The sequence below is a fragment of the Zootoca vivipara genome, chromosome 5 (assembly GCF_965207765.1).
Source record: "Zootoca vivipara chromosome 5, rZooViv2.hap1.1, whole genome shotgun sequence".
NCBI lineage: Eukaryota > Metazoa > Chordata > Lepidosauria > Squamata > Lacertidae > Zootoca > Zootoca vivipara.
In genome coordinates, this window is record NC_142588.1 from 65708741 (window position 1) to 65732651 (window position 23911).

Here is a 23911-nt window from a genome sequence, read left to right on the forward strand (position 1 = left end):
CTATCTATCTATCTCTATCTACAGTACACACATACATATACGTATACATATATATATATATATATAAAGACTAATTGTTGCTGTGGTGGTGGCATGTATGTTTCTGATTTTCCTGAAGTTTACAGCCAGGAAGGGAAATTTAACTCTCCAAAAAGATCATGATCTTGCTGGTGATTTGCAAGGTGGGGAGAGCAAGTGCGCATGCACATGGCCCTGTGATACATGTGTAAGTTGTAGTGTGTGCAGGATGCTCACAGTTTCTCTGGTTGGAAACATGCCCAGAGAATCCCCAAAAGCTTATAATGCCTGCTCCAGGGGCATGAGTTACATAAGGATCTTTGATTATAGGATGAAGGCATCCAACCAGAAGAAGCTGGTGTATTGTTGAATTGACATGTCCTGACCCAGTCCATGTCTTGATACAGATTTTCTCTGCTATTGGAATGAGATGACTGTCAGGAACACATTTAGTATTCATACAGATTTTAGCAGGACTCCAAACAACTATCACTGCACTAGTACATTTGCCAATTTTAAAAATTGATTGATGTTTGCTGTCCATCAAATCATTTGGCAAATTTGCAAAAAAAACAAGGTCTGTAGTAATGCCACAGTATGTTTCCCTCTTTTTTCCTTTCGTGATACAAAAAGGGTTGTTCAGAATGCATGGGGTTTTCTTTGCATTATTACCTTCAAAAATTAGATTGTTCAATCGTTATGCAAATTATATGAAATGTACTGAAAGTATGGATTCAGACTCTGATATTTTACATTTTTATATGAAATTGATCTTACATTTCTCATTACATGACCATTGGTTATCCTCATGTCTTAAAGAGCAACCCAATACTGCTGGCTGAATGGGGCAGAGTATTTGATAAATGTCCTGATAACTTGAGATATGCTGCTAGTACATAAAATATGTGGAACTGCCATGCTCCAGGGATTGTAGAAAGAAATGAGCAAAGTCCCCTAGTAAGTGCTCAGCCACGATGGAATTACAGGCTCAATTCCAATTGGTCCACATCTGCCATGCCATGCCTCTCTGTCCACCTGGCTCTTGTCTGAATGCTGCCTGGGGTCTGAACACAGGTGAGCCACAGTTGGAATATCAGGCAGATAAATTAGCCCTACAGTCTTGGCAGAAGTCCACTTTTTCATGCTTCTCCCAGCATTGGAGCTAGGCCACAGTGAACTCAGGTTCCTTCATCCTGGCCTAGACCCTCTCCCAAGTCTCTGTGTTGTGGGCCGTGGAGCTACCTATTGGGAAGCTTGCTCAAAGAGAATGTGGCTCCTTGGAAAAAATGTTCCCCACCCTGGTACATAGGATGGTTCAGTTAATGGCTTGAATGTATGCTATATGTCACAGAGTGCCATGTAGGCAGCAATTCTGTTTCTCCTAGGTCACCCGAATGTCCTGGGTGTTTCACAGAAAATAGGAGATTGCACTGAGGAAAATCTTTTCATACACTTCTTATGCTGCAAATGGAGATCCTCAGTGAGCTCTAGTTATCCAAGAAAATTAATGTGGCTTGGGTAAGCTACAAATGCACTAGTATATTTCATCAGAACAAAGGAATTCTGTTAATGAAATTGAACTGACTTAATTGGGACGGAACAGATTGGGAATTTCACAGTGTCAGTTCCATAAACATAGTCTATTTTTTTTAAAAAAATTTAAATGATAACACAAACCTTAACCCAAGAGAAGCAAACAGATGTCATCTTGTATGGAATGCAACTTCAAGTAGTATTCTAGTAAAAATGTTTCAAATACATTGACAGTGAGCCTATGGCCCACCCACACTTCCATTTCTGCTGTGCCTAGAAGGCATGGGCATGATTCCCCCCCTTACCCTGCTCCTTTCCAAGGGAAAAAAAACTGCTCCTTAGCAATAGATCAGAACAAATGAAAATTTGGGGGGGGGGAACCAAATTGCTGTTTGCTCTGATGGAGTGCCAAATAGTAGTTTTCCCCAGGGGAAAGCAGTGGGTAAAGTGGAAGCATGAGCCCTTAACCACTTCTTGGCAGGTGACTGGGCATCAACCAATGAAGCTGAATACTGAAGATTCAGGATTCAGGAAAGACAAAAACTTCATACAATGCACCATAGCTGCCAAGTTTTCCCTTTTCTCGCGAGGAAGCCTATTCAGCATAAGGGAAAATCCCTTTAAAAAAGGGATAACTTGGCAGCTATGCAATGCACAGTTAAACTGGAATTCTGGGAGCAGCTTGTCCACTGGGGTGGAAGGACCTGCAACAAGCAATGGCCTCCACTCTAGGCAGGAGTCTCGCTGGTTCTGCAACTCTAAAGCTGTCGCTTTTGCCGCCTCGCATGGAGCTCCTGGCTGCCGCGCTCAGCGCTGCCTGCGCCCTGGACCATGAAGGCTCCGCGGAGAGCGTGGCCAGAGCCCGCCCACCCGGCAGGTGAGCCAAAGAGGAGGAGAGCCGTTCGCCCTCCAGAGCAGGGGGCTCCCCCTTCGACGTCAACCTCGGCTTGCTGCTGGGCTCTAAAGACTCAGGAGCGGGAAGTTCGCTGGTCTTTGGGCCAAACCGCGTGACTGCCCGCCCCCTGTAGGGAATATGGGGCAAGCTCCTCTCTGGACTCCCCCTTCCTAAAAAAGGTCAACAACTCTGGGTCTGGGAAATGGAGGGGTGTGTGTGCCAGAGGGATCTTCGCACCACGGGGCCGGATATGCTTAAGACGGCCCTGGCTACTACAGCAGCGAGAATTCCGATAGCACAAAAGTGGAAGACCAGAGAAATGCCAACTAAAGAACAATGGCAAGAGAAATTGATGAACTATGCAGAACTGGCAAAATTGATGAACAGACTTCGAGAAAAAGACAACAGTGACTTTGAAAAAGAGTAGGAGCCATTTATAATATATTTGCAGATACGAAAGAAGACTATTGACTCGATGGCAGGATTTAAATGAACACTCACATCTTTATTAACAAAGAACATTTAAAACGATAAAGAAATGATATAGTGGAGTTTTAAGAAACAGCAGTATGAAATAAGGGGAAACAAATGAGAAGTGGAAGTTGGGGGAAGCCCAGGAGGGGAGGGAAGAGGTGTTGTAATATAAATATTATTGATATGAGATGTATGTAATGATAGAAAAAGAAAAGTGAATAAAAATTTAATAAGAATATTAATAATAGTAATAGTAATAATAAAAACCAATGGGAAAGATTGCTCTAAAGATGTAGTGATGTTCGCCAGCTTGGGTGGTTTAAGAGAGTTTCAGTTTAGACATTCTCATGGGCATAGCTGTCAAGTTCTCCCTTTTTAAAAAAATGGAAATTCCCTTATGCTGAATTGGCTTCCTCACCAGAAAAGGGAAAACTCGACAGCTATGCTCATGGGGGATGAGGATATCAGTGGCCACTAGCCATGGTGGCTATATTTTACCTCCAATGTTGGTATTCTGTAAGCCAACTTGAGTCCGGCCAGGGCAGATGGTGGAGTGTACCAACCAACCAATTTATAATTCACCTCTTCTTCACTGGAGGTTTGTTTTTAGCGGAGGTTGGCTAGCCACCAGTCAGGGTGGTACTGGATATTCCTGCACTGCAGGGGGTTGGACTAGATGACCCCCGGGGGTCCCTTCCACCTCTACGATTCTACCATAGCTGTCAAGTTCTCCCTTTTTTAAAAGGGAAATTCCCTTATGCTGAATAGGCTTCTTCGCGAGAAAAGAGGAAACTTGACAGCCATGGATTCTACCACGGCTCCGCTTCGTCAGCGCGAAGACTGCGGGGCAGCCAAGCAAGTCTTTGAGAAGAAAACCCGCCTCTCTTAGGGCGACGCGCCCTTACTCCAGGAACCTTAGCTTAGGGACCTGTGTGCCCGAGCGGAGCAGTCACCGCGTAACACCCGACCGCCAGCCAGAGGTTTTTTTCTTCTCTCGCTCCCAGGAGCGGGCCGGGATGAAAAGGAGGGAGAAAGAGAAAGCCGGACGGGAGAGCGGCAAGGGGGGGCGGGGGCGGGGGCGGGGGCGGGGGAGGAGGATGTGTTCTCACAGCGCAGGCGCGCGCGCCGTCCTCGCAGTTGCGCCGGGCGGGCGGCAGGTGGCGCTGCCGGGGAAGCCTTCCCGGGCGGCCAATGGATGAAAGGAGGGAGGCGGAGCTCCGGCGCGGAGGGAGAGCGAGCGAGAAAGCGAGAGAGAAAGCGAGCTAGTGAGCCGGAGCCACGGTCGGCTCAAGTTGGTTCGCGCGCCGCGACGGCGGCAGCAGAGAGCGAGGAAGGGGCGAAGGAGCGGCTGGGCTGAGAGAGAGAGACGGTTGCGCCGGCTGGGCTGGCTGGGCAGGTAGGAGCTGGAGCCGCTGCTGCTGCTGCATGTTCTCTCCATTCCCACCCCTTGGAGCCCTTTTCGCTCCTCGCAGAGAAAGAAAGGGGAGGGGGTCTTGTCAGTCACCTCCTCCCAATTTCTCCTCCCCAAGGTCTCTTCTGCGCCTCCCCCCCCAGCAGCCCAGAGGCGGAACGGCGCTTCTCCCAGCACCCCCCCCCCCAAAACAACCCACCCCACCCGCGTCCACGCGCACCGTCGCTGCTCCTCTTCGGCTCCGGCGTGGCGGCAGCGCCTCCTCCTCTCGCTCATGAAGCTCGGAGTTCTCGCTGGCTGCTCAGGCTGCTTCCAAACTGATTTACAACCCCCTCCCCAATCCCTCCCCGTCGCTTTCTAGGCAGGGACTCCCGTCCCTGTCTCCCCCCCCGGCCACTTCTCAGGATCCTTTGCTCTCCAAATCTCTCCTGCTCCGTTCCCCTTTAGGATCCTTTCCTACAGGTTGTGGGGCGGGGAGAGAGAGAGAGAGATGGGGGCTACGGCGGCGTTTCTCCGTCGCCTAGCCCCACCAGTTGAAGCCCGTTGCCTGCCCCATGCTGCCCTAACCTTTCCTTAACGCTGCGTGGCGAGATTCCCATGCCTGTCCAAAGTCTCTGCTTCCCCCCCCCCTCTCGCCTCCTCCTCTCCAGTTTTAAACTCTCCCGCAGCCTCCCCGTTGATACTTTCGGTCCTCCTTTTAGCCAACGTGTCCTTTAAAGATGCTCGCTATGAATTGGCTCGGGAGGGTGCTTTCGTTTTCAGTTCATTGTTCGCTTTCCAGTAGTGGGACGATTGTGTTTGGTTTCTTGGCACGGCATCAGTTTGCAGAAGGTGGGCTTCAAACCCGGGGGACCAGTATTTGGCAAGCCTCCTTTGCATCCTTTTATCTTTCTCTCACACACCTTCCTTAGCTCAGCTGAGCTCTGCAGCGCTTTTGTCCCTTTAAAAAAAACCAAAAAACACCCCGGACGATTTGCTTCTTACACCTGGGTTTTGCAGCTCCCTGTTCTCCTGAGCCAGCAGTGTAGTTAGTGAGCAGTTTTTAGGACCATCTGCTGCACATCTTTTGCTGTGTATAGAAAGAAGGAAGCGACTTCATGTAGAGAGCTGGGTGAGGGTTGCTATTGCCCATACCCTTTTGTCAGTTTGATATATAATACGATAATTCAAACGAGTGTATTGTGGTAACTTGGTGATTTAATGCCTCTTTCCCTTCCCTGGGGAAACAGCAAATACAGAACTCAAGTTTCCCCTCTTCCTTTATAAACAACAAATACATCTGAGCCTAACATAATTTTCCTTTGCCAGGGGGTGCTGTACCTATCAATTAAAGCTCCCGCTATTTCATATTTTAATTGTCCCAAGAGCCACTTATGCCATGGCACGGCACTAAAACTGCTAGCACATTTGCAAAGCTAAGCAGGGTCTGGTAATGGTTTCAAATTGGATGGGAGGTTGGACTAGATGACCCTCAGGGTCTCAACTCCACAATTCTTTAATTCTATGAGTGCATCACGTTGACTTGCAAAAGCTTCTGTAAGTGTTAATTTAAGTTCTTCTATAGTTCATTTGAAATGAAGTTATGCAGTACAGCTGTCTTGATCTCTTTTAGGGAAAAAAACTACACAGAGACTGCATGTGCTTTTATCTAACCAGACACCTACTTTAGTTTAAAACTTTGCTTCACCTTTGAAAATACATATTTGTCTTCTGTGGAAGAAATCGATGGACTAAGTGGATGTAGTAATGAAGGACTTTTAAAAAATGAATTAGATATTCATAAAGAATATTGTGCTGGACCCAGGTGGCGCTGTGGTTAAACCACTGAGCCTAGGGCTTGCTGATCAGAAGGTCGGTGGTTCGAATCCCTGTGATGGGGTGAGCTCCCGTTGCTTGGTCCCAGCTCCTGCCAACCTAGCAGTTCGAAAGCACGTCAAAATGCAAGTAGATAAATAGGTACCGCTACAGCGGGAAGGTAAACGGCGTTTCCATGTGCTGCTCTGGTTTGCCAGAAGCGGCTTTGTCATGCTGGCCACATGACCTGGAAGCTATACGCCGGCTCCCTTGGCCAATAATGCGAGATGAGCGCGCAACCCCAGAGTCGGTCACGGGGTTGGTCAGGGGTCCCTTTACCTTTAATATGAGTAGAATACAGTACAGCCAAGAATACTGTACAGCCAAGTGGTGCTTCTGAGAGCCATTCTACACATAGACAGGGACTATGGAGGTAGAATTCTAGAATGTACCACTTCAGACTACATGGGTTTGTGTGTGCATGCTATTTTGAGTATGCGCCATATAAAAAGGTCTTTGAATATAGGGTGCTTGCACCAAGGATTAATGAGAAATTAGATTCAGTTTGCATTTAAAGGCAGAACTATCAAATTGCTCTTTCCAAAACAATATATTAACCAAAACACAGTAATCCCTTGAAATGCATGCTTCTACAAATTTTGCAATGCTGTTAATTCTCCAGCTAAGCAATTGTACAAAAGTGCACCTACTTGGATAAAGTGTGTATAAAAAGGCCTATAAAGGTGAAAATACAAACTGGCATTATATTGGGAGGTGGAATGCTTTGCCAAAATCTGTACACTTCATGACAATGAGTTTAGGAGAACGTTACACTAAAATGCTGATAAATTTTCATGAGGATTTTTTTAAATCTGCAAATTGCTGCAGAAATGTGTAGAACTGAATTTAAGATTGGAAAAATGAAATAACCAAGAAAGCTGAAATTGGGAGATCAGTCTCTAGCTATTACATTGGGGAGAGGGATAAAATTTTCCCATTATATGTTGGATTCCTATGTTCAAAGAGTTCTTAATTTGGGTTGCATTCAACTGTACAGCAGAATGAAGTACTAGAATGGCTGTCCTGCTTGAAAGTTCACTGTACAGTAATACCTCCGCAAATTTCTGCCTCATCTAATGTCCATTCCGGTGAACGTCCACGGCAAACCTGGAAGTACCGGAACGGGTTACTTCTGGGTTTGCAGCATGCGCAGAAGCACAAACTGCACCGCGCGCACAGACGCAACACTTTGCCCTGTGTATTTTTCAGCTAGCGGCTGGGGCTCCGGAACGGATCCCGGTCGCAAAACAAGGTATGACCGTAGATACAAATCTAAGAGGGTAGGAAATGGTCTAGGTTTGAACTTTTCTGCCTGATGGGCTAATTTAGTTTGTGTGGAACTTTAACCATCTTGATCAGCTTTTTATGCTCTTGTTTACCCAGGCATTTAGCTCTAAATTGATGCTGTACATTATGATGATACCCTAGCATGTTCGGAAGGTTATCTTTTAGCAGAGTGGGGTAGTATTTGTCCTTCTTAGGTTATTGCAGGTCAAACATCTTTAGTCAGTGCCTTTATATCTTTTTGATGTTGGCGGCATCTGTCTGTCTTGGGAGACAGTAGAGGAGTGCACCTTAAGGAGTATAGTCAAATTATTGGAGAGTTATAGTGCCTATTGTGGCTGTAGAGACCGATACGGGAGAGACATGTTTTATTTCAGCTGAGGCAGATGAAGGTGTCCAGTTTTGCTGCTACCATGGTGTTTCTTCCCTCTCTGATCTTCCTTTTTGATGTATACTCAGTATTTTATGTATCCTCTGATGTAAGGCACCTTGAGGTATTTCATGTAGTAAGTGACAAATAATTGCAATTAATACTACTACTGCTAAAAATAGCATCACCTAATTTCTCGTCATTCTGCTGCATGTGTTGACACAGACTCAAAAGCAGCTGTAAAACTGATGTCCTGTTTTGACATTTATGAAAGGAGGATTAGAGGAGACAGAATTTGTAGTGGGAGGATGCGAGTAGGATGTCAAGTAAAATCTTGTTAAATTAAATCTTTCAAGCAGGTGGCTGAAACGACTAGCACAGAGCATCAGATCACGTGTATCTTTTATCTAAATGGTCTTTTACAGTAATTATATTGGGTATATTGTGATACTAATTTTGATTCTTTAATGCAGATCTTTACTGGGATGATTCTTTGAGAATTACTAGGCTAACTGGGTTGTCTAAGCAGAATTTTTATTCTTCTGCTGTTCTGAAAAAATAATAGCTAATAGGGTGTCCCCTTGAACTCCATGTGTGTACCTCTGTGTAAACATAGGATGGGATTGCAGGGTGCTTGTTAGAATAGCTGTTTAACTTTAGTGTTTTTCTATTCTGCACAGTCTGAAGAAAATTGTCTCAGATATTTTTTGCCTCTCTTATTATATGTTCTAAATCTAAGTGTATGTCAATTCAAAATAAAAAAATTCCTTCAGTAGCACCTTAAAGACCAGCTAAGTTTTTTATTTTGGTATGAGCTTTTGTGTGCATGCACACTTCGTCAGATACACTGAAACAGAATCCACCAAACCCTTATGTATATTCAGAGGGTGGGGGTGGGGGTGATGGGAATGGGTGATGGGCTGATGGGAGTGGTAAACCTGTAGATGGCTGTTAACGACTGCTGATGACTGCAATTGGTCCTGGGGGGAAAAAGCAAGGGCTGAGGCGCTAAAGAAAGCTTGATCATGCGTAATGAGATAAGAATCCAATGTCTTTATTCATCCCAGGTGGCTCCATGGTTTTAAGCTTGGTAATGAGTTCCAATTCAGCGACTTCTCTTTCCAGTCTGTTCCTGAAAATTTTCTGTAATAAAACAGCTGCTTTGAGATCTTGTATAGAATGTCCTGGGAGACTGAAGTGTTCTCCTACTGGTTTCTCTGTCTTGTGGTTCCTGATGTCAGATTTATGTCCATTTATCCTTTGGCGTAGGGTTTGGCCTGTTTGTCCAATATAAAGAGCTGAAGGGCACTATTGGCATTTGATGGCATACACAATGTTAGAAGATGAGCAATTAAATAGTCCTGAGATGGTATGTTGGATGTTGTTGGGGCCAGTAATGATGTTGTCGGGGTGTATGTGGCAGCAAAGTTGGCATCTGGGTTTATTGCAGGCTCTGGTACCAGTTTCCATGTTAAGTCTGGTGGTTGTATTATTGTGGGTGAGGAGTTGTTTAAGATTGGGTGGCTGTCTGTAGGCAATGAAAGGTCTTCCTCCCAGAAGACCTTTCATTTTTTAAATTTTTTAAAAAAATTTAAAATTTTTAAATTTTGCTTCGACTCAGACCAACACGGCTACCTACCTGTAACTAGAACTATGTGTGTCAATTGTTACACCATAAAATCATTTTGTTCTAAAACAGATTTTTTTTTTACATATTTTATATCTAGTCTATGTGTGATTAAAATTCTTTTTAAAAATGATTTAGTTTAAAGTTGTTTAATACACTTAAGTGTAAATGTGGTACCACAATGTGGGAACTAACCTTGGGGAAACATTCCATCAGTTGGTGGCCACCACTGAAAAAGCCGCCTCTCATGATGTGATCTTACTATCCTTGCATGTCGCATATAGAGCCAAACAGAAACATCTCTTATATCTAAATTTACACTGTGTCAGAGCCTTCCAGTACCCAGAGTGGTTTAAACTGCCTATATTCTTTAATTACCACTCATTGTCCGCTCAGCTAAGAAAAAATGCCATTCCCATGAGATTTGATAGATCTATATATCCCTTTAGATCTCCACTCATTGTAGTTGGATTAACTGATTTCTCATACTCTTATTTCGCATGAGGTCCTCCTAATCTACCATAATTACTTGTAGCAGAAGTTGGGGGAAACTAGTAAGGCAAGCATGTGTGAAGAGTTTAGTTCTGCAATCCTGAGGGTAGGAAGATTTAATTTTATGCAAACCTACATTGTCTGTTGTAAAAGTTTTAGCCTGCAATGGCTGAAAAAGGAAAAAAAAAATCAGAGTTTATTTTTTATGATAGTTTTGTATGGTGCTGCGTTCTACACTTAAGTTTACATGGATGAGTGCCAAAGCACCAGCAAATGAGGACTAGGCAATAATTTCAGCTTCTGGACAGCTTTCAAACATATCTCTGTGTTACAGTTGTCTAGCAGGATCTGCAGTAGTCATGGTTGCTGGAACAAGTTTCAGCAAAAATGCACTGTGTGCTTTAATCATCTTAAAGTTAAAGTTTAGCCCAGGGTTTCCCAGATTCTGAGACATTGAGTCCCTGATGAGCTTATAAAGTGGCTGTTGGCACCAACTCCAGTTCTTAGGAATGTAAATGAAATAAAGTAAAGAAATAGCGCTATATAACCAACATTTATTAATCTGGATTGATGGAAAAAAGGAAGCAAAAAAGAGGAAGGATATTAATAAAGGGTTTTTAACAAACATATGAGTATTGGGCTGCAGGTTTGTGAGGTGCACTCAGTAAATGTTCATGCCTTTTATATTTGAGATCATAGGTATTATTATTATTTTTGCACTGTAGCTTGTGAACTTCTTTTCCTCCCCTAGGCTGTTTCTGACCCCTTTTTGCTCCCTGCAGAGTCTCAGTGACCTTAGGAGGTGAATATTACTGAAGTGTGTAGTCTGTTTAATCAGGAAGGGAAGGGAGCAATGTAACTACCACCACTAGTCCATTCATCACCTTGACTAGAAAGGTAAACTAGATGGTGGCAAGTATATGAGTCTAGCAGACTAAACAAAGCAGGGGTTTCATAATATGATCCTTTAGGAAGGCAGAAATTGCCAGTTCTTAAATGGAGGCTTTGACTAAATCACCTTCCTTACCATAGTAGCATCATCTAGAAAAAGCAAGAGCCAAACACAGATGGTCAGGGGTCCCTTTACCTTTACCTTTTACAGCGGGAAGGTAAATGGCATTTCCGTGTGCTGTTCTGGTTCGCCAGAAGTGGCTTTGTCATGCTGGCCACATGACCCGGAAGCTGTACGCCGGCTCCCTCAGCCAATAAAGCGAGATGAGCGCTGCAACCCCAGAGTCGTCCGCGACTGGACCTAACGGTCAGGGGTCCCTTTACCTTTTATCACAAAGTTAGCAGGCACCTGACTCTTTGTGTAGGATTCAGGAAGAGCTGATAGGTTTTAATGTTCTCTTCCCTCTTCCTCTCAGATGACACCCCTCACTTTTCAGTGTCACATGCCCTTATTGTTGAGAACTTAGTTTTCATGGGCCTCTCCATCCCGTTATGAGATGTTTATATGTAAAATTTACACTCTGCCCTTTCTCATCCCAAAGGTGCCCAGTGTGACTGACAATATAAAATGAAATGAAACCATATCCCATATGCAGTAATTAATGAATATGACAGTTATAAAAATACAGTGGCTAACTGTACCTGCCCCTTTCCAAGTTCATTTACAAATAAAAATGTATTCAATTTTTTATCTGAACAGAGCTAGGGTAGAAATTGTCTGGCCTCTCCTGGGAATTCCAGAGACACCAGAGAAAGCCTTTGTGTTCACATCCTCCTAGACATCCATGGTATTAATGTAAGGAGGGCCTTTGCTTTTGTTGGTGGACATATGGAGAAGCCATGTCTTCAAGCACTTGGGTTCCAGGGAATTTAGGAATTTGTGGTATCAGTGTCTTGAAGATACGGGCAATTTTCAGTCAAACTAAAAGGTAAACATGGAAGAGATTAAAAGGAAAGGAGTAATCATATGCTCAATTTCAATAACCACCTCTTTATTGCGCTAAAAACCTCCCCCCTTAACAGAGAAATGTCTATATTTACTGCCCAAACTCATTACTATAACAAGGTTCAAAACCATCTTAGCCCATTGTAGGGAACTTAACAAGGAATAGTAGATCAGTAACCAATGTTTTCCTCCCATAGGTTGATGCAATAAAACAGCATCTTTTGACACTATCTTTTGGGCTGCGACTCAGCAGTGAGCTGCCCTCCCCCTCCCAGTAAATAAATAATCATCCCCAATGAAGTACTTAGAAGTCATTGTGGGAGGATATCCACCCAGTAAGAAGACTGGTTCAGTATAGAGTTGCATGGTACTCAGCATGAGGTTCGGTTGTAAAACTGTTGCTGTTGAGTTAGTATACCTGCTTTATTTGGGAAATACACGAATTTCAAAGTGGAAAACAAGTTGACAATTCAAATCGACCCACACTGTTAATAATCCACTGAACTTGTATTTGATATAGTTGAGAGAGGAAAAGTCTGATCAGTTGATATGAAGGCCAATTTAAATGAATGTATCATAGTAGATATTGGTCTTGTTAATTTATGCTTGTCTAGAAAATTAAACAATGCAGGATTTTGTTATAGTCTTTTGATAACTTAGATCACTCACCCATAGTCCTGTGCTTTGTGTCTTTCTGCTTGACATTTTCCTCTGCCACCTATGGAAACTGTTGACCTCTAGTCTCTGTTAATGATTGTTTCATAATGACAAACTAGTCAAATACGGCATCACTTTCAAGTTTTTAGGGCTGACTCGCTTCTTCCTCTCCCCACCCCGCCCACATAATCAACCACTATTTTTGGTATGCAGCCAGGGACTTGGGGCAAACAGCGCCAAGAGCACGGCAAAACACACCTGCCTTGTGTGTAGTTCCCCCATCCTCTTCCCCAAGGCCAGGATGGGAGAGAGTGGGGAAGGGGAAAGGCTGCCGGCAATGCAGTGCGCCCCCCCATAAGTATGCAGCTAGGAGCAGTGCGGAATGGAGCGACTTATATTCAGACCCAGGTGGCGCTGTGGGTTAAACCACTGAGCCTCTTGGGCTTGCTGATCAGAAGGTCAGCGGTTCAAATCCCTGCAACAGGGTGAGCTCCCGTTGCTCGGTCCCAGATCCTGCCCACCTAGCAGTTCGAAAGCACATCAAAGTGCAAGTAGATAAAATAGGGACCGCTCTGGCGGGAAGATAAACGGCGTTTCCGTGTGCTGCTCTGGTTCGCCAGAAGCAGCTTTGTCATGCTGGCCACATGACCCAGTAGCTGTCTGCGGACAAACGCTGGCTCCCTCGGCCTATAGAGCGGCTTATAGAGTGCTGCAACCCCAGAGTCGGACACGACTGGACCTGATGGTCAGGGGCCCCTTTACCTTTATATTCAGATACTTTTGCTTTTTTTCTCCCCCCCCCTCCAATTTTAAAGGTGTGGCTTATATTTGGGCCAATACGGTATATGAAATTGTATTATGGAAATTTGTCCCTGCAGTAGTATCTTCACCATACATAGGTCCTAACATTGTCATCCTGACTTAAATATCAAAGCATGGAAAGTCTGACTTGCCAATTTAATTGAAGAGACCTCCTGCAATAGTTATACAAGTGCATTTCTTCTGCAATGATTTAGTTTCTTGGTCTTTGTTGCTATAACCTAAAAATGTACAGAATCATTTGAAGCTTTTAAAAGGATAGTTGTTTGGACAGGTTATTAATGGGCTTTGCATAAAAGTAGCAGTCCCAGTGCAGTACCTTGAAAGACAGCTACAATAAAAAATGAAGTTGTTAACTTGTGCCAGTGAACAGACACTGTTAGATGTTACACAGTATCCTCAGTGATACTTAATTCTTTCCCCCTCACAGATAAAAGTAAAAGAGAAGGTTTATTTTTTCAAATGCAATGGAGAATTGGCAAGCTGGATTATTATTTTTTAAAAAAGCATGTCTTCTACATGCAAATTTCCTAAGAACTATGCAGCTTAATCTTAACATAAGTATGATAAACATTAAAAAGGACATTTTAGCCGGACACATGGTGTGGACTCACTTTGACTGACCAAAGTGTTAGCCCCTAGTTCACTGCTATTTATAAGCATAATCTCTGATTATAACCTGTACTGTCTCGTTTTACAAGATTTCTGTTTGTCATGTATGGATTTTGCCTTGGACCTTCTCAAGAACCATAGAAGAGAGTAAGCAGTAGCGACTTAAGCTGCTTCTCTTCAGGCTTACGGGTATCATTTGAAACAGGAAATTGCACCTGTCCAATTTAGTGACAGAATATTCGCCACCCTTGGGCAAGATACGGACGGTTCGGAAGATAAAAACACATTATGTGCTCTCACTGGGACATGAAGTTGCTTATAAAAGGAATTTTAAAGTACAGTAAAGGGTTTTTGATAAGCAGCACGTACAATCCTGCATGGGTGATGCACTTCATACTACGTATCTCTAATTATACAAGACTGACAAATTAACACCCCAAAGTGACTAGCCATGTATGATACCTGCATGTAGCCAGTGAATAGTTTTACCACAGGGTTGCTGTATCTACTTCTTGGTAGGGTCTGGCCATGTTTCCCATTTTCTGTAATTTGTCAGACTACATGAATCAGTGCTGAAAAGATGACTAGCTTTCCATGGTTATTCCTCTGTGTATGTTGACAACACACACACACACACACACACACACCATTACATTCCATTGCTTTTAATTTGAATTCTAACCCACATATAGGGACCCAGGTGGCACTGTGGTTAAACCACTGAGCCTAGGGCTTGCTGATCAGAAGGTCGGCGGTTCGAATCCCCGTGATGGGGTGAGTTCCCGTTGCTCGGTCCCAGCTCCTGCCCATCTAGCAGTTCGAAAGCACGTCAAAGTGCAAGTAGATAAATAGGGACCGCTACAGCGGGAAGGTAAACGGCGTTTCCATGTGCTGCTCTGGTTCTCCATAAGCAGCTTTGTCATGCTGGCCACATGACCTGGAAGCTATACGCCGGCTCCCTCGGCCAATAATGCGAGATGAGCGTGCAACCCCAGAGTCGGTCACGACTGGACCTAATGGTCAGGGGTTCCTTTACCTTTAACCCACATATAAACATTCTAAACAAATAAGTTATCTATTTGTTCTGAGAAAAAGTTCATTTGTGTGTGAGTGAGCGCGCTAAAAGAAGCAGTTTTGAGTTTTTTGAACAGTGTCAGAGACATGCGAAGAGAAACACATTAAAGGGTTTGTATTCTTCCTATTGCAATGCATGTTGATACTGTGAATTTGTAAATGACAGTTTGTTATAGTGATATTGTAAATCCCTTTCAACAGACTCTGAATTTTCCATGATGTGGGCGAAGAGACCAAGAAACAAAACAATCACCCTTCTTTTTTTCTAGTTCTAGGTCACAACTTTCTTGGGGGATATGACTGATAGCCAGTCTATTGTTATTACTTATTTCATTATCCAGTTTAAAAGTATGGAGTTACAGTTGAGGACTGTGGTTTGGTTTTGGTTCTGTTTTTTGTTCGGTGCTTTCCGAGCCCCAAGTTGGGTGAAATTGCCGGGAGTTGGACTAGAGATGATCCTCATGGTTCCTCTATGATTCTATAAATTCGAATAAGAGATGCTAAGTGGGACATACTCTAGTACAGGCATCCCCAAACTGCGGCCCTCCAGATGTTTTGGCCTACAACTCCCATGATCCCTAGCTAAGAGGACCAGTGGTCGGGGAAGATGGGAATTGTAGTCCAAAACATCTGGAGGGCTGAAGTTTGGGGATGCCTGCTCTAGTACATTCTGATAATTATTTGCAGGATTTCAGCATTGATTCACACCAGCACTTTTCATTGACTACATAACTATCATAGAAGTAAACATGAATAATTTTTGTTCATGTATAGTCTTCCAGTAGGACTACAATAAGTAAATACGTTTAAAATTTATGTAGTAATAAATCACAACAAATAAACAACAACACTTTGATTTGAATCACTTACTTCGCCAAACCTTTATTAGGTATTGCAAATATAGGCCATCATAAAACATCAATATATAAAATTTTAAAATATGTACAAATAAACAGCCATGTAAGAACGAGGATTTTCATTGGAGTTTCTTCCCACTAAATAGTGCCCTTCACCACTCTGAGAGACTCAGCTGATAAAGCTCAGCCACCCTTGCAGTTACTTTGGCATTGAGTTTGCGTTGGCAGATGTTAAAGGAATATAAATTCTGTATTAAGCGTTGATCGATTCCTAACTCTACAAGCTTCTTCCACAATATCACACAATCAACTGAATCAAAGGCACCATGAAAATCTATGAAAGCTGCATATAAATCTTGGATGGGTTTTTAAGTCTATATATTTCAACCAAATTTGTAAGTATGAGACAATGGTCTAAGCTAGAGCAGCCTTTGGAAAAAAACTATTTGTTCTTTCCCTGGTAAGTTTAGATTTTTCATTCAGGTAAGTAATTTAAGTAAAAGGTGCTTAGCATAGATTTTCCCTATCACTGACAGTAGACTTATCGGTCTGTAGTTATTTGGTTCACCCGGATCACCTTTTTGGAAGATTGGAATAATTATTGATCTCAGCCATATTTTTGGAATGATTTCATATTTATCGATAAGAGTAAATAGCTGAGCTAGGGGTTCTGCCCACCAATCTATGAATGTCTTAAATAATTCTATTGGTAGACCACCCGGCCCTGGCATCTTGCCCAGTTTGAAACTATTAATTATCTGTGTAATTTGCTCCTCTTGGCCACTCCTTTAGTTTATCTAATTTGTTATTGTTGGTCTCCTTTCCAATCAATTTACTACGCAGATCGTTAAATATGGAAATGAAATACTGAGATCATTTTGATTCTGCAATTGATGGAATAGCTGATTGGTCACTAGCTTTCAGACCTCCATATACAGGGATACCTCGGTTCTTGAACGCCTCCGTTGTTGTACGTTTTTATTTTCGAACCCCCAAACCCCAGAAGTAAATGCTTCCGTTTTCGAACATTTTTCGGAACCCAAATGTATGACGCAACTTCTGCTGAGTGCAAGAAGCTATTGCAACCAATGGGAAGCTGCACCTCAGTTTCTGAACGTTTTGGAAGCTGAACAGGCTTGCAGAACTGATTCCATTTGAGAACTGAGGTACTACTGTACTATCGACCAAAACACTTTGTTATTTTTGTTTTGGATGGAGTCAAGTAATTGGGACCATTTTGGGGTGGCATATTTTTCTTTTTAGCCAGAACAAGGTGATATTTTCTTTTTTCATCAAAGTAGGAAGGTTCTAGTTTGGTATGGTTATCTTTGACAATTTGGTGTAATTTTCTTTTAAGTTGAAGACATTCATTGTTGAACCAGGGACTAGTTCTGTTTTTAAGTGCCCTGACTTTTGGTGGAGTATTAAGCTCATCAAACGTTTTGAAGATTTCACTATAGACTTCCAGAATGTCACTACGAGAATTGATGTTCTTTAGATTAAAGAGTACCAGGTTTCTAAAATCAACTGTAAGTTTTTGCCCCACTGCTACACTCATTTCCTGGGACCATTTTAGTTGGGTCATATGCTCATGTTGACAAAAAAAATGTATTATTACGATTAGTTATTTATAAATCAAAGTTTAAATTTATAGACATCAACAATGGTTGGTGATCGCTTTTCATACGCGCCCCAACTCTAAGCTCCACTGTCAGATTTACAGAATCGCAAGGGACCAGCATATAGTTGATGGCATTACATCTTTGGGGGACGGGGAATATGTAAATTCCCCATTTCTGTCCCCATCTATTGAACTATTCACAATTTGTAAGCTAAACTTATTACACAGCTCGAGCAAGCATATGCCTTCCCTATTCATAACCTTGTCTCTAGAGAGTCTTCCTATTTTCATTGAATGTGCAATACCGCCGATGGTATTCCAATTGAAAATGCTACTTAATTGTTCGTTGTCAATACCCACCCTAGCATTAAAATCACCCACTATTATTAATGAGGTGATTGGGTATCTATCAATCAGATTTTCAGTGTAAAAGTTAGTGTCTGTCAGTGGAGAGACTTTCCAGAGTCCTGTAGCTTCCACACTTATCTGCAGCCTCTATTTTGTTGGTCCTTTTTCTGTTCTAGATCTTTTGGAATTGGTGGAGAATGTCTACTGTTTTAAATCAAATTTACAGAGGTTTTTTGTTGCTAATTCCAGTACAAGGTTAGTTATTAGCAGCATTCTTTTCAGTTTGATGGATCATATTTTGGTCTTTGGATACCCCCTGTTTTCTTTCATGGAATGATGTATGTGCAGGCAGTAAGGTCTGATTGAAACTGAAAGGTCCTCTAGGCACGTTCCAGCTTGTCAGTATCCTTCTTGAACTGTGGTGCCCAGAACTGGACACAGTACTCCAGGTGAGGTCTGACCAGAGCAGAATACAGTGGTACTATTACTTCCCTTGATCTACATGCTATACTCCTATTGATGCAGCCCAGAATTGCATTGGCTTTTTTAGCTGCTGCATCACATTGTTGACTCATGTTCCTCTGAGGTGCTACAGATATTGAGGTATGCAATATTTAGAATCTTGGGATAAGGAAACAATGGTTTCTTTATCCATTTTTTAAACAAAATGAAGTCGGGCTTGTAATCCAGGTGTGACCAATACCTTAAACAAAACACACAGGCAGAGAGCAGAAGTAAGCAGAAACGGGGTAGTCTGTTATCACGGCAAAGCCAGGAGTTAAACCAGTTAAGTAGTAATTGCTGCTTTATCTCAGAATCCTAGGTGTGCAGCCAAATATGGAAGCACCTCCTTTCACTCTCCATTTGGGAAGTGAGTGTACAAGCTGACCTCATGGATGCAACACCCTACAGTACTTATTTCTTTGTTTTCCCTCATCCCAGTATTCCCTGCTTTGTGTAATATTTGGCCTGCTGAAGAATTCTGGAGAACGTAAAAGCTTACCACGTTTTTGTGTCTTTTTGGTTGGTCCTAATAAAGAGGAACCAGAGACCAAATTGCAAACATGTGCTGGATTATGGAGAAAGCTAGAGAGTTCCAGAAAAACATCTACTTCTGCTTCATTGACTACGCAAAAGCCTTTGACTGTGTCGACCACAGCAAACTATGGCAAGTTCTTAAAGAAATGGGAGTGCTTGATCACCTCATCTGTCTCCTGAGAAATCTCTCTGTGAGACAAGACGCTACAGTTAGAAGTGGATACTTTGACCACCTCATAAGAAGCGAAGACTCCCTGGAAAAGACCCTGATGTTGGGAAAGATTGAGGGCACAAGGAGAAGGGGACAACAGAGGACAATATGGTTGGATAGTGTTCTCAAAGCCACCAACATGAGTCTGACCAAACTGTGGGAGGCAGTGGAAGACAGGAGTGTCTGGTGTGCTCTGGTCCATGGGGTCACGAAGAGTTGGACACGACTAAACCACTAAACAACAACAACAAATAAAGATACTGCTTGGCTGTGGACATTTGGAGTTTTTTCTTATAGACCAGTGTAGCTAACTTGGCTTATACTTATACTAGCATAAAAAGTATACACACTTTCTCACACATTAAAGACCAAACTCAGAAACGCTGATAGCTGTTTGACTGATATTTCCCCTTCCAATTATGCAGTATTTTACTATTCACATTAAACTGTGGCAAAGCAATTGATTGGTAGCAAAATATCTCATGCAGTAGCTGGAGGAATGGATATAATGGGAATGTCATCCCTTGCTATACAGATTGGTCTAGGAAATGCTTTCAGGAGTTTCCTTGACAACTGATTTCTAGTGCAAGAACAATTTTGTATTATTACCTTGAATAAAAGCTGTAGCTTTTATCAACCTGTGCATGCCTTTTTTGTAGATACTGGTACAGTGTCCAAAGAATAGCACAATAGAAAGCAAAGACTGAAAATGGTAGCAGGAGGAAATAATGTAATGTCAGGACAGATTTCCCAGAAATGCAGATTATGTGATCAAGTCATCTAGGCTTGCCACACATCCCTTCTTCATTGTGCATAGAACATGTATTTTAAAGTGTTTGTGTGCGTGGTTTTTTTTAAAAAAAAGCCTGAATAAACTCCTTTACCTCATCATTTTCTCTGCCTCTATAATTTCCTATGCTCCTAAATAGTACCTTGCTATCTAATTGCATATGTTAAGTTATTCCCAAAGGCCATTAATTAGCTGATGGCCTACATTGGAGAGTGCTTTTTGGCCCCTTGGCATTTATGCTGTGAAGTGCCACATGACACTATTTAATCCCCAGTGCAGTTGAATATATGAAACTGTTGGGAGTGTGATATGGAAGTACGGTGCCATACATATGCTGACAACACTCAACAATATTTCTCTGGAACATGTAAAATAGCCGAGATTGCGTGGATCCTAGATCGGTTCCTGAATGTACCGGTAGTGGTGTGCTGGCTGAGGAAGAATAAACTGACCTTGAATCTTGACAAGACGGAGGTGCTGTGGATGAGAAATTGGCTAATTACTTGCAGTCTGGAGATGCTTCTGGATCTTGCTTTACCACCGGAGACCCATATGGCCTTGGTGGCTAGCAGCACCTCTTGTTAGCTTAAGGTGATATGATGGCTATTGCTGTTCTGCACAGAACCTGAAGAGTATCTCAGTCATATCTCCTTGCTGACGGTGTATCTCTGAGGAACTAACTTGCCCTGAGCGGAGGAGAGAGAAGTTTGCATTAAGTTGCCAAACATTCAGCTTGTAGTTGTTTCACGTTGGGTGGTCCAACCTTCCCACATATTGTCACCACAAGGATACTGAAGAACAATCTTGTCTAGAGGAAAGGAGAAACGATACTTGAAGAACTTGACCGAAGAGCAGTCATAAGGCAATGAACACAGAGACCTGAGTGCAGGCAACTGAGAGCAAATATCTAAGGGAGGCCTTCAGTTGCATGCCAATTTGGAGAAAAATGGTTCTTTTTGCTTTGTCCTACCTATTAATGCTCAAACTCAGGATGAAAGGGAGAAACATGCTAAGAGGAAGGCACATTTGGCAAACCCTCACTGTGATCAACTCCCACCCGGAAACCAATGTCCCCACTGTGGAAGGACGTGTGGATCCAGAATTGGCCTCCACACGCATGGACTCACTGTTAAGACTGTGTCCATGGAAGACAATCTTACTCAGCTATGAGTGATCATCAGAGAACTACTATTAATACCTACCTGTTGTGACATAACCAGGGATGAGAGAATTATTCCTTTATTGTAGTTGTTATTCTGTGTTATGACTCTGACCTGTCGTTTCCTTTCTGTTCTGCTATCCTGTGTTTATTGTATCACAACTCGTTATAGATTGTTAGGTTTTTTTTCATAAACATTATGTAAACCGTTTTGAGATGCCTGGTTTGAAAAGTGGCATATAAATACTACAGATAAGGTGTTCCTGATGGTATATAAAGCCCTCAGTAGCTCCAGGCCAGTTTACCTTTTCATATTCATGTCCATTTAACCAATTTGATCTGCATAACTTACACTTCTGCAAGTGCCAAATAGTGTTAATTCCACATCTGCCAGTAATTAATATTTTAGTCTGGCAGGACATATTCTCTGGAACACCCTTCCTATTACAATCAGGCTGGCATCCTCACTATACTTGTTTAATGTCTGCTAAAACTACCCAGACATAGGGTTTTATTAGGTATACTTGTTTTTTTAAAATTTGTTTTTAATTGGTACTTTCCCATAAATATTTTACAATATTTTATGTAAACCACTTGCATTTTGTTCCCTTATTGGCATGCCTGTTCAAAACAGTGTTCAACATGTGGTGTTTGTGTGTGTGTGTGTGTATGTGTGTAAAATTCTATCTACTGTAGGTTGTGCTTTTAAGATGTGTGTGATAAAACAGAAAATGCAAGGCATTAAGAATAACATGACACCACAAGTTTGTAATATTCTTTGAGCTACCCTGGAGTGGAACTGCAGGGAAGCCAAAGCATGTGAACACTATGAAATAAAGGATCTCAGTCCCTCTCTTTGCCTGAGAACATGCAAGGAATTTAACTCCAGTAGATATTGAACATAGCATGTAATCCTTTTTAGTTCAGAACAACATGATTGCATAAAAACTGTCCTGATTGGTCAGTCCAAAGGTCTAGCTAGTCCAGAGTCCTTCTTCCCACAGTGGCTGACTATATGCCTATGAGATTCCCACAAGTGGAACATATACACAATGACTTTAGCGTGTGATTCTCAGGGCAAAATAGTCCTCAAGTACTTTGCATCAGAATCATAACAAACACTATGTCCTAAGCCATTAGAATATTTGCAATCTCACCAAGAGCTTTAAGGTGGTACTTAGAAGTTTGTGAAATATTTTTGATTTAATAAAAATGTTTTCCCCATAACAGGAGATAGTGGGAATTTTTTAAAAAGTGGTCTTTTACAAGGAGTGCAGAGAAAGGATATTTTCTTTAAAATAAAGTTCCATGTTTTGTAATGATGCAGCTGTTATTCTTATCTTTGGGCTTTGTGCAGGTCAAGAACTTCTTGTTTTTCAAAGAAATGCTCAGCACTTTGCTTTTAAGCAGAGGAAAGCAAGGCATAATCTCTGTTCTAAATCTCTCCAACACTTCCCCTGAACACTTTGCTGCTCACTTCCAGCACTGCAATTTGTAATTGAAAAACAAGTGAATGACATGATTAAAGAGTTAATACAAATGATCAATTGTCTTTTTCTTTCGTATGTTTGCATTCTATCTTTTCCCAATACTTGGGACTCCATAAACAAACGATTTTGCCAGAGGTGAAATCTTAATAAATAAATAAAAGTCTTTGCACTAACTTTGTATGACAAGAGTGGTTAACCTCCTTTGGACTGAGAGTCACATTCACCCTTGGCCAACTTTCTGGGACCATATACCAGTGGTGAGTGTGACCACCTCACAATTTCACATTACTGCCCTACCTTTTTTCTTGTTTTGTCTCAGTTACTTGGTCTCGCCATTAAATCATACAAGTAGCATGAAAGTTACAGCTGTAATCTAGGAGGGTCTAAATTAAACACAGCTACGCCTGTGTTTAAATGCAACCTAGACTCAAGCTGGAAGCATTACAGTCAAAGAACAGTGCTACTCTTGGCTCTCTCCTTTTTTTCATAGGGGCAGGATGATTCTTAGTTGTACAATGAAACAATAGTATAATGGCCAAGTGATTTATCTAGTGATGTTGAAGGGAGATAGCAGGAGAATTGAAAGCTTTAGAACAGGCACATCCAGCTCCCAAGACACTGTGATCTACTCACATTATAAAAATACTGGCTGTGATCTACCCATTGTTATTGACAGGCAACGTTGTTGAGCTTTATTTAGGAGAGCCAAAGCTTTTTTCGGGGGGGAGAGGGAGATCTACCGCGATCTATCACAGACATCCAGGGATCTACCAGAAGATCACTATTTACCTGTTTTAGAATAACAATGAAACTTGACGGCCTTGGGTTCAACCATCCATCTTTTGCATTTGCACAGCATGTATGTCAGTAGTTTCTACCCATTCCATTCCTCCTCCTCCGCCATGTACGCACAGTGATTCCCCCCAGAGTTCAGAAACAGCTTTTCAGGCAATATGAGAGGCTGCCTCAGGAAGAGTCAATGGTAATTGTACTGATGTAGAGTGAATGCTGATCTTGAAGCTGGTGTGCAAGAACATTGAAGATTCAGAATATTACGGTAGATGTGGGGATGTAGGGTAAAAGGCCACGTTGACCATAATTCCATGATCATAGGCATGACTAACAAGTATATTCGGTGGCTGACAAAAGAAATAGGGAGGGCTTGGAGAGGGGAAGATTAGAAGCTCTGTATTTGCAAGAATCCAATTACTAAATAATCCTTTCAAGCTATTACATAATCCTCACTGCCTTTTCATTTTAAAAATGGCTGCTAAAGAAAAATTGCAATTTTTATGTTCTACCTCTCTTTATGGATTTGTTTTGGTTTGAATAATTAGGAATATTTCTTTCCATTAGTGTAAAATATTGTGTAATAGTGAG

The 23911-nt window shown here is 42.1% G+C and overlaps 1 protein-coding gene across 3 annotated transcripts in view; it reads left to right on the top strand.

Moving 5' to 3' along the window:
• Positions 1-4053: 4053 nt before the first annotated feature.
• Positions 4054-23911, top strand: part of PXYLP1 (2-phosphoxylose phosphatase 1) — a 62967-nt gene continuing 43109 nt past the window's right edge. The window contains exon 1 of one of the 3 annotated variants that reach the window (XM_035133174.3): positions 4054-4316. The gene's annotated coding sequence lies outside the window, so the exon portion shown is untranslated. Of the gene's footprint in view, positions 4317-7388; positions 7438-23911 lie in introns of those variants that run through there. The other 2 variants (XM_088670822.1, XM_088670823.1) reach the window with 2 other exon arrangements.